Genomic DNA, 9,578 nt, shown 5'->3' with positions numbered 1-9,578 from the left:
AATTTTTTTTTTTTTTTTTTTTTTTCTGAAGCGTCGAGATTCGCCGAAAAAGAAAAGAAGGAAAATCACGAAAACCAGCGCGCAGCAATGTGTTCTAATCATGTGGCTCCAACGCGGAATTGTTTTACCGACAGCCGCGTCGTCTTGACTTACCACGAGAGGAATGCTGTTGCGATCAACTGTTGAAAGAGAGAGAGAGGGAGCAATTTTTACTTTATTTTGTTTAATTCTTTAATCTCTCCAAATTTATTACATATATCTATATTATGAGGTCTGTAATCAATACTACTTTTATTGGACAAGATGGCACTAACGTAAAAGTTTCTTTATCTACAGCGAGGATCTCCCTGTAAAATTAGTTGGTTGCGTTGTGGCAGGGTCGCGTTCAGAATCATCAGGTCTGTTTTCTGTGGTTCAGTGGGAGACTAGTAGTTAGCGGAAGGTTGCCATGGAGTTTCCTGTGGGATTCTGTTATCTTGCTTGGTTTGATGCAATTAATTCTGCGTTTGGTACGCCAAGTTTTGATTTATTACTGGTTGCCGAGACTTTGGGGAATTATCCGAAAGTTAGAGCAGTTTTGGGATATATGATGATGAACGTTTGTTCAGATTTATATGTACCCGGAGTACGTTTGGTGAGAATAAATGGTCGCTGGTGCTATCACGTCGATCGCCTTTTGCCTGTTGTTAAACTGTCGGAGTTGATCTTTACGTTGATGTTCAGTGATACTATTATTGGTGGAGATGAACAGTTGTGTAAATAAAGAGTAGAAGGTACATACTGTAAAGCCGATTCTACATTGAGTCTCTAGTCTGTAGTCGGTAATCGGAAGCAGTTTTGTATAGCAAGTCGTTTAACTCGACCAATAGGAAAGCCGATAGAAGAAAGTTGAATGTTTAGACTGTTAAACTGTTTTAAACCTGTGTAATCGTAAGTAATTAGAACAGCGAAAAATCGTGGAAAGAACGTGAAATATTATATTCGTACAGTTATTGTTCACACATTAATGTGAACAGGAGAAAATAAATATTGATCAAGATGACGACGTGATTGTAACTATCATTTTGATGCAAATGATGACATTATTGTTCCCTGTATGTCACATCTTGAATAAATACAATGGTTGCAGGTTGGTCGCTTTTTATTTACTGAAAATAAAAACGTTGATTTGTCTAGAATTGGAACATTTATTATGCTTGGATTTTAATAATTCTTGGAGTCGATCATGAAACTTCTTTCTGAGAGAAAACGTGAACATTTTTATGTATATATGTATATACACGCACACATTCATAAAAAAATTTCATTTTTCACATTTCTGTTGTATGGAAAGTTTCATGATCGATCCTCTGGCATCATGATTAATATTTTTGTTTTTACATAACTAGATGGTGGCATAGGCCTGTTAATAGGCTGTTCACTAAACAAGGAGAATTTATAAACTTGTTTCATGAATTAAAAGAAATGGATCACAAGGAGTTTTACAATTACACCAGAATGACTCCTGCATAGTTGCTAGAAAAAGTTTACCCTCTTCTAGAGAAGAAGAGCATGCAACAACCTTTTCCAATTGAACTTCGCCTTGCCATCACTTTGGAGTAAGTTGTTTTTGATCATTATTTTTATCTGACAAAAATACAAATATCAATCAGAGCCAACCCTAGATTTTCGTGTATAAATTAAATTCTTTGTTGAATAACAAATTTAAAAGATGTTTTGATCCATCGCTCTGGATCATCTTCGTGACTTGCTTGATTTTAATTTATTTGTCTGCGATTTTTATCTTCATTATAGTTTATTTTTTATATTAATTAAAGATAATACAAAGCAACAGATTGAAACGTTTTAAATTTGATATTCAAAAAAGAATTAAATTTACACATGAACATCTAGTTGGTTCTCATTGATTTTGTATTTTTGTTTCTGATTTCTTTAGAATCATGTATTATTCGTATTGAGAACACAACACAACGATTTATTGCAAAGAGAATACAGAATCACGCAGACCGAATAGTCAAGTTGTTAAAACAAAACTACCAAACAAACTTCGTCGTTTTGATAACGCGTTTCTCGCTTAGCTTTACTCAGCTCGCTCGGAGATAGAACGGCAAAGGTATCGGGCATAACAGTATTATTTATATCTGTTTAAACTGTAGTATAATAATCGAAAATTATAATTCAAAATTATATAAAAATATAATAGTAATTAAAGCTCAATAAAATTAAAAAACAACGAAAAGAAAAAAAGGGCTACGAGCCAAAGGTTTATTGTTATAATTTGAAAATTGAAACGTTAGGAAATGAACATATTGTTTAGTTAAATTATAAAATTTTAATGTGCCGGCTATAAGACAAAACAAACGTTTTGATCCCTGTTGGATCATCAATGTTGATAAAAAAGTAATGATGAAACTATTACAATGGATATATATAAAATGAAGGATAATATATAAAAATATAAAAAAGTATACACTTCGCTCTCTCTCGTAGTGTTAACGCTGTCAATAATTTCAACTCAATTTGCAGTAAATATTATAATTAGAATGTTAGTATCGATAACATTGTGTTCTTCTGGTTAGGTACAGAGATTATAGACGCATAATTATTGTTTCTTAATAAGATGTCAATAAAATGTGAATTTCAATATAAATTATATTTTAAGCGTAGGAAGTCTATTCGATGCGATGAGACAATGCGATGAGAGTGAAAAATAGTGTTATTTTTCTTCGGTGTTCTAAGATAATATTATTGTTTATTAAGGGCAGCATCGCCTGTAATTTGGAGACCCATGAGATGATTGTATTAGCGTTGGTGATGCTTTATAACTTCCTCCTGTCCTCTGAGGAAGAGTTGTCAATGCACCAGCACCAATATAACGTTATTGATGGATCAGAAAGGACCACATGGCATGCTACTTCAGAACGGTATATGGCGTGGAGAAGTACCTGTTATAAATATGTTCCACTGTGTTGGTAGAATGGGTAGTAACAATGCTCTTGCCGATGCCATCAAACTTCGAAATAATTTAAGAGTTTACTTCATCAGTGAGGCCGAAGAAATTGAATGGCAATACAAAGTGTTGCTACTCTAATCTAAACAATCCTATTATGAGAGGAACAAATTACAACTAAGTTTTCATCAATTACTATCGATTTCTTTTTATAATATGATCTACATAGTTAATGTATCCAGTTCTTTTAGACATGTTTATCTTCTATTTCATATTTACTTTACATTTACTCTTACATTATTTTGCAATTTTTCTTTTTAAATTTAAATGTATGTATGTACATTTATTATGCTCCTTTTTTTCAATTAACTGCATGTTGTAAATTACATGGTTGTAAATTGATGACCACCATTTATTTAAGATATTTATTAAATAGGATAATATAAGTGTAAATAATGTAAAATAGAATAACATAAGTGTAAATAATGTAAAAAGTACTTTTACATATTTTTATTTTACAAAATTACATCTAAAATATCAAAGATTAAAATGTATTACCTTTAAATAATGTATGTGTTAACAGTAAAATCACGTTTTGTTTCTGTGATTAATGCGGCACGTATTCAAGCTAAATAACTCACGATTAATGATTATTATCAGTATAACATTGAGGTAATTATAAAATTTAAGAACTTGATAAATAAATTCAGCAAGTTTAATTTACAATTAAACTTGCATCTCTCGTTAAGTGACAAACAAATATGTACCAATATATAAAGGAAAAAATAGGAATATAAATTCTACTTTTTATTATTATATAAAATAAGTACATTGCGGAAAAAAAGAGGAGAAGGGAGAAAGACCCATGCGTAATACATATATGCATTGAAATAATACTCGAATATCTTCAAATGTGAATTTATTTGTAAGTCTTCAATTAAAAAAATTTTAATTTTTAACAAATGTGAAAAATTACGTTTAAGAAATAACGTACATAGCTTTAGTATAAAATTAATCGATTGAACTAATTATTTGAAGCATTTGATCTTTAACTGCGCTAAGACTTGCAATTATTCTTCATTTTTTTTTTATACATTTGACTTGAAATATGGTAATCTCAATGATATGAAAAATGTATTACTCAAAATATATCATACTATAGCAAAATTTAATGATTGAGTTTACAACATTTTTACATCACATTTCACATATTGCAAAAGAATTGCACAATTGTATAATTTGCATTATATAATGATATTCTAACTTTCAATTTGTAAAATGACATATTAAATATTTTATTATTGAATATGAAAGAAACGTGCAAATGATTGAACAACATAAATATACGATAAAGGAATTAAAAATGAGCACATACCACGACGCTGGATAGATTTAGCGAAATTATATTGTATTTCGTAGAATATTAAAACGAAATTTTTATTATTATTAGTAAACGATTCGGCCTTTAATATGACCATCATCGGTAAACGAAGAAAAATTAATTTAATATTAATATATAACATAAATATATAAGTTACATTAATCAGACTTTTTGGAATAATGCATCATTTTCAAATAGATTATCATGTAACGTTAAGATAATTTGTATGTACATGACTAACTGAACATAATTAATGTAATTGCACATAATCACCTTATGCAAAAAAATAAAATATTCAAACTTTGTACAGTTGTCATACATATAAAAGTATTGGACATATAAAAATGTATATGACTAACTGAATATATCTAATGTATGAGAGAGATTGTACATTATCATCTTATGCAATAAAATAAACATTCAAACTTTACACATTTGTCATACATATATAAGTATTGCATGTATAAAAATAATGCACGCTAATTAATTCTTAATAAATTCTTCGGTAACTTGGAGAAGTTTAATCAAACACTTTGTTCTGTTCTCTTTTGGAACATATCGTATACTGTTAGCAATTGTGGCAGATAGTAATGCAATCTCATCATTGGGAAGTGCTTGGGTTTGTCGGTTTAACAAAACAGTCTGAATGGTACCAGCCATCTTATTCATCATCTTTGAAGTCTCTTCAAGGAAAGTATCCATGGTATCTTTCTTTCGTTTTGCAAAATTGTCACTTGTAGGTACAACTTCCATATGTCTTTCATTAGATTTGAACTTATTGGTTGTACTGTCTTCGCTGAAAGAGTTTGATTCTAATGCATTTTTTGCTTTGGTAGCAGATGGAGAGAATGGTATGAATTGTACTGGGTTTATTAGAACACTTTCATTGCTAAGTGTTGGAGAAGTTGGCGATAAACTTTCATTCAGTGATGAAGGTAATGGAGGTGTTATGGCCACTGACAATGAAGTAGAACAGCTGCTATTATCAGTGTCTGTGGAACAAGACGTATCAAACTATTGTAACAGTTGAAAGTATATTTGACATTCCTAGTGACAACTAGAGCATGTATTTGAAATACTTATATTTAATGTAAAAAATTATTAATTTTTTAAAGTACGACACGTTTAATTTTTTTTAAAAAGTTCTCATAAAAACTTATTATAGATTTATTTGATGATTTTTAACACTTGATTTGATCGAGGGCAAATTTTTCCTTCTATTTTTTTTCGAATTAATTTTTTTTCAATTTTGCATTTTTTTATACGATAAAATAATATATAGATATAAACTCGTGACTTTTTCATTTCCTAAAATTTTCGGTTTATTCTCACACACACACACACACGTAATCTAATAACTTATTTTTTTATATTTACCTATTTAAAAAAAAGTGTTTCCTTGATTGATATTACTTTAATACTAAAATTATCGTTTTCTTATTATGAATTCTTTTACAAAAAAATTTTTTTTTAATTAGAAAACAATTTTGAAACATTTCTTGATATTTTTTTGTGAAAACTAAAGAAACAAACACACAATTTAAAAAAAAAAAACGTTTTATTTGGATTATTTTTCACAAAGTTATAGGCATTTGAAAATTGCAAATTTTGAAAAAAATTCATATCTCTTGACTATGTTGATAAAAAAATTCGAAAAAAATCATGGTAGCTTCTTGCGATGGGTATTGTAATATATCAAAATTTTAGCCAAATAAAAAATTCAAAAATTTTCGAGTAGCACACTTGGGATGGAATGTCTCATATGTATACATATATGTATATATATATAAACACGAATACTATAAGTACGAATACTATACGAATATAACACGAATAGTACTCTATAAATACTATATGCATATTAATATACTTCAAATATAAAAACGAACAACTTGAGAAATTTTTTAAATATATTAGTGTCTGTAAAAAATTAGCACGGCGTTTTATTAATTTTCAAAAAACGGTCAAAATAATTACTTTCTCTAAAGTATCAGAAGCTTTAAAAAAATATGTATGCAAAATGGATAATTTTCTATACACGCAACTATGTGTTTTTTTACACCATTTAATTTATCTTATTATTCTGTTCACAAAAGTATTAAGATAATCAAAAAGTCAATAGTTTACGAGTTATTTAACATTTTATGTTAATATGTATCAAAATAAAGTGTAAAATATCTCGTAAACTAATGATTTTTCGATACCATGATCTTAATACTTTTTTATGGAGAATATTTAAAGGAATCATATTGTTTAAAAAAATTCTTATAATTCCATTTAAAAAAATTATGTCAACCTACATAACTCGAAAAAGCCACGAGTATAAAAAAAATTTTTACGTGCATTTTATAGCTGATTCGAAGTCGTACAAGTTTTGTCTGAACTATTTTTCTGTATGTATTTATCTACCTTACCGACGAAGAAATTTGGGTAGTTATGATTTTTGATATTTATGATTTTTATATATAGAATATATATATTTTTTATATGATTTTCTATATAATTATTTTGTTTTTAAAGCAGAGAATTTGTTTTGTTTAGGCTACGTATTTATTTGGTAGTTTATCATATGACCTGAATTCATAATAATTTAAATAATAAATTGTTTTCTAAGAGAGAAAATATTGATATAACTGCAATTATATAAAATACAATTTAATAAAATGTTGTGATAACTTCACGAACACTAGATAACTATGTTATCATATTATTAAATTGATGAAGTTATAAACAAAAAAAATACAACTAAAATAATTTTATTATACATATATCTCACCTAAAAAATGAGACTTTGCCAAACAGTAAACATATAATAAGGGCAAAAAGCCAGTAATTAAAAAAAAAAACAAATTTAATTTCAAAATCCATAATATGAAAATTACAAAACATTACAAGCATACGTTTCGACTCCGATCGGATCATTTTCAATGTTACATAAATATTAAATTTTAAATTAATATTTAATAAGTTAAAAAATATATAAAAATTATTTGAGTCTAATATAGATATAAATCTTGATTAAGTTGAGATATTCATCATTCTGTGCAAGTAATTCGCGTCGAATGTATCAATATAGTTAAAATATAAATCTGGTAAACAAAGAAAGATAAACTAGGTCTATCGATATTTGCAAATTCTCACAAGTGCTGAGACACGCGTATATCTCATTATATAAAATCTCGATTTAATAACTTATCAAGCCGTCTAAGGTAGGCTTCCACTACAATGCCTTACTGATACTGATGAATCCATTAGTGGAAACCGGGATGAAACGCTAAAAATTACGTGATATTCTTCGCAATATATTAGAATAAAATTAAATATTTTAACGAAAATATTTGCTCGTATACACTTGTCTCTCTCTATTATTAGTTAGAGATAAACTAGATTTTTAAATAAGTCAAACAAAATGTAGATAAGATTTTGTGTTTGTGTTATCGAAAGTTCCAATATGATAATTTAATTGATGCTATCAACATCGGAGTCGAAACGTATGATTTATAAGTTTTGTTATTTTCATATTATGGATTTTAAAATTAAATTTGTTTTTTTTTAATTACTGGATCTTTGTCATTATATGATTACTGTTTTATACTTATAAAGCCTTATAATCTTCTTAATTACCTAACATTTTTAATTTGACCGCACATAACCCTGTTAAAACAATATTAAATTTGGAATTGTACTTACAGCAACCTGTATGTGAGGATTCTGAAGCAGACATCTGACAAATATCCTCATTGTCCTCTTTCTTTAATCTACTGCGAACTAAATCCTGCAAACCATGCACATTTTTGCTCCATAGACGTGCATATAATAATTGATGCTTATTGTCGGCCTTCTTTTTCAATCTTTTGGTAATCTGTATATAAAATAGTAAGAATAATTTTAAACTCATAAAAGATATCAAATATAAATAATATGACGAAAATGTTTGACAAATATGAATAATAAAATGTAATTATATACCAACTGAAACAACGATCCTTCGCCGCTTTTAAAAAATTTAATTTCAGAAATATCCGATACTCGATCACAAATTATATCAGCAATCACACCAACAGTATTCCGCGAAATCTCAAATTTTTTAGGCATATTGATATCGAGATATATATAATATCATATAATATATAATATTAAGAATATTATATACGAGTTCTATCGAACTATCAATAAACCGTTGCTAAGAAGAAAACAAATGACGCAGGGACAAGTTTAGGAAATTTTCGGTCGCGCTTATCTCGGAGTGCGTGCGAGTTTGCTGTAATTCGGAGCACTTCCGTATACGCGATTTCGACGAATTATTTTTTCTTAATCGTCAGTGGTCTCAGGCGGTGCGCCAGCACCCTTAAATTTTTGTTCTGGGCTCTGCGACGGGCGTAGTAAAATTTTTAACAAATAATTTAAAGAAGACTCTCGAGAATTTCAAATAACAAGAATAATCAGGCTAATGAGAGCTATTCAGCGGTTATTGGTGCGATCATATATAAGATATGTTAGAGTGTGAATATTATATACCACGTAAGTAGTTCCCCCCCTTTGCGCGCCGAACATTTCTAGTAGTGGAAGCCGGGACGAAACGCCAACTCGTGATATTCTTCACAAATTCTTATTTTTCTCAGTTTTAAATTTATTTCTTTCTTTAATATTTAATTTAAAGATTTTAATATGTCTTTCAACATATTATTAAGATCTTATTAGATGCTATAGCATCAAAAAATTTGTGATATTACTACGGTAGTTAATTAGATTTGCGTTTTAAGTTCGACGAAATGTTCGGCGCGCAAAGGGGGGGAACTACTTACGTGGTATATAATATTCACACTCTAACATATCTTATATATGATCGCACCAATAATCGCTGAATAGCTATACATTTTTTATTCCCCGATGTTCTCAGAGATTGTGTTCGCACCTTTACTTTTGTTTTGAAACTCTCGCGACATACGTTTATAATTTTCGGTCACATGTATATATGAGTGATCGTCAATTGTTTCGCTCCTGGAGCGATCCAAACTTCAATCACATGCATAAAAGTATTTTATGCTTAAAGTATATTATGTATTTTGTATTTCAAATCGAAAAATTGAAAGTATTTTTGTAATTCAAATAATAAGATTTATTGTCTCTCTCTCTCTCTCTCTCTCTCTCTCTCTCTCTCTCTCTTTCTCAATCTCAATTGAAATATATAATACAAAATACTTTCAATCTTTCAATTTGAAAAACTGAAATATAAAATACAAAACA

At 28.7% G+C, this 9,578-nt stretch overlaps 1 long non-coding RNA gene across 1 annotated transcript; it reads left to right on the top strand.

Annotated features, from left to right (window-relative positions):
* The first annotated feature begins 548 nt into the window (after positions 1-548).
* LOC108777004 (uncharacterized) lies at positions 549-3,108 on the top strand. Its single transcript, XR_001940809.1, has 3 exons — positions 549-1,129; positions 1,389-1,598; positions 2,761-3,108. It is a non-coding gene; the product is annotated as an uncharacterized LOC108777004 (long non-coding RNA).
* The last annotated feature ends 6,470 nt before the right edge of the window (positions 3,109-9,578 follow it).

Source organism: Cyphomyrmex costatus, unplaced genomic scaffold (genome assembly GCF_001594065.2).
Source record: "Cyphomyrmex costatus isolate MS0001 unplaced genomic scaffold, Ccosl1.0 scaffold398, whole genome shotgun sequence".
NCBI classification, from domain to species: Eukaryota; Metazoa; Arthropoda; class Insecta; order Hymenoptera; family Formicidae; genus Cyphomyrmex; species Cyphomyrmex costatus.
The sequence above is the reverse complement of the archived record's forward strand: the minus strand, read 5'-3'. Positions and strand labels throughout refer to the sequence as shown.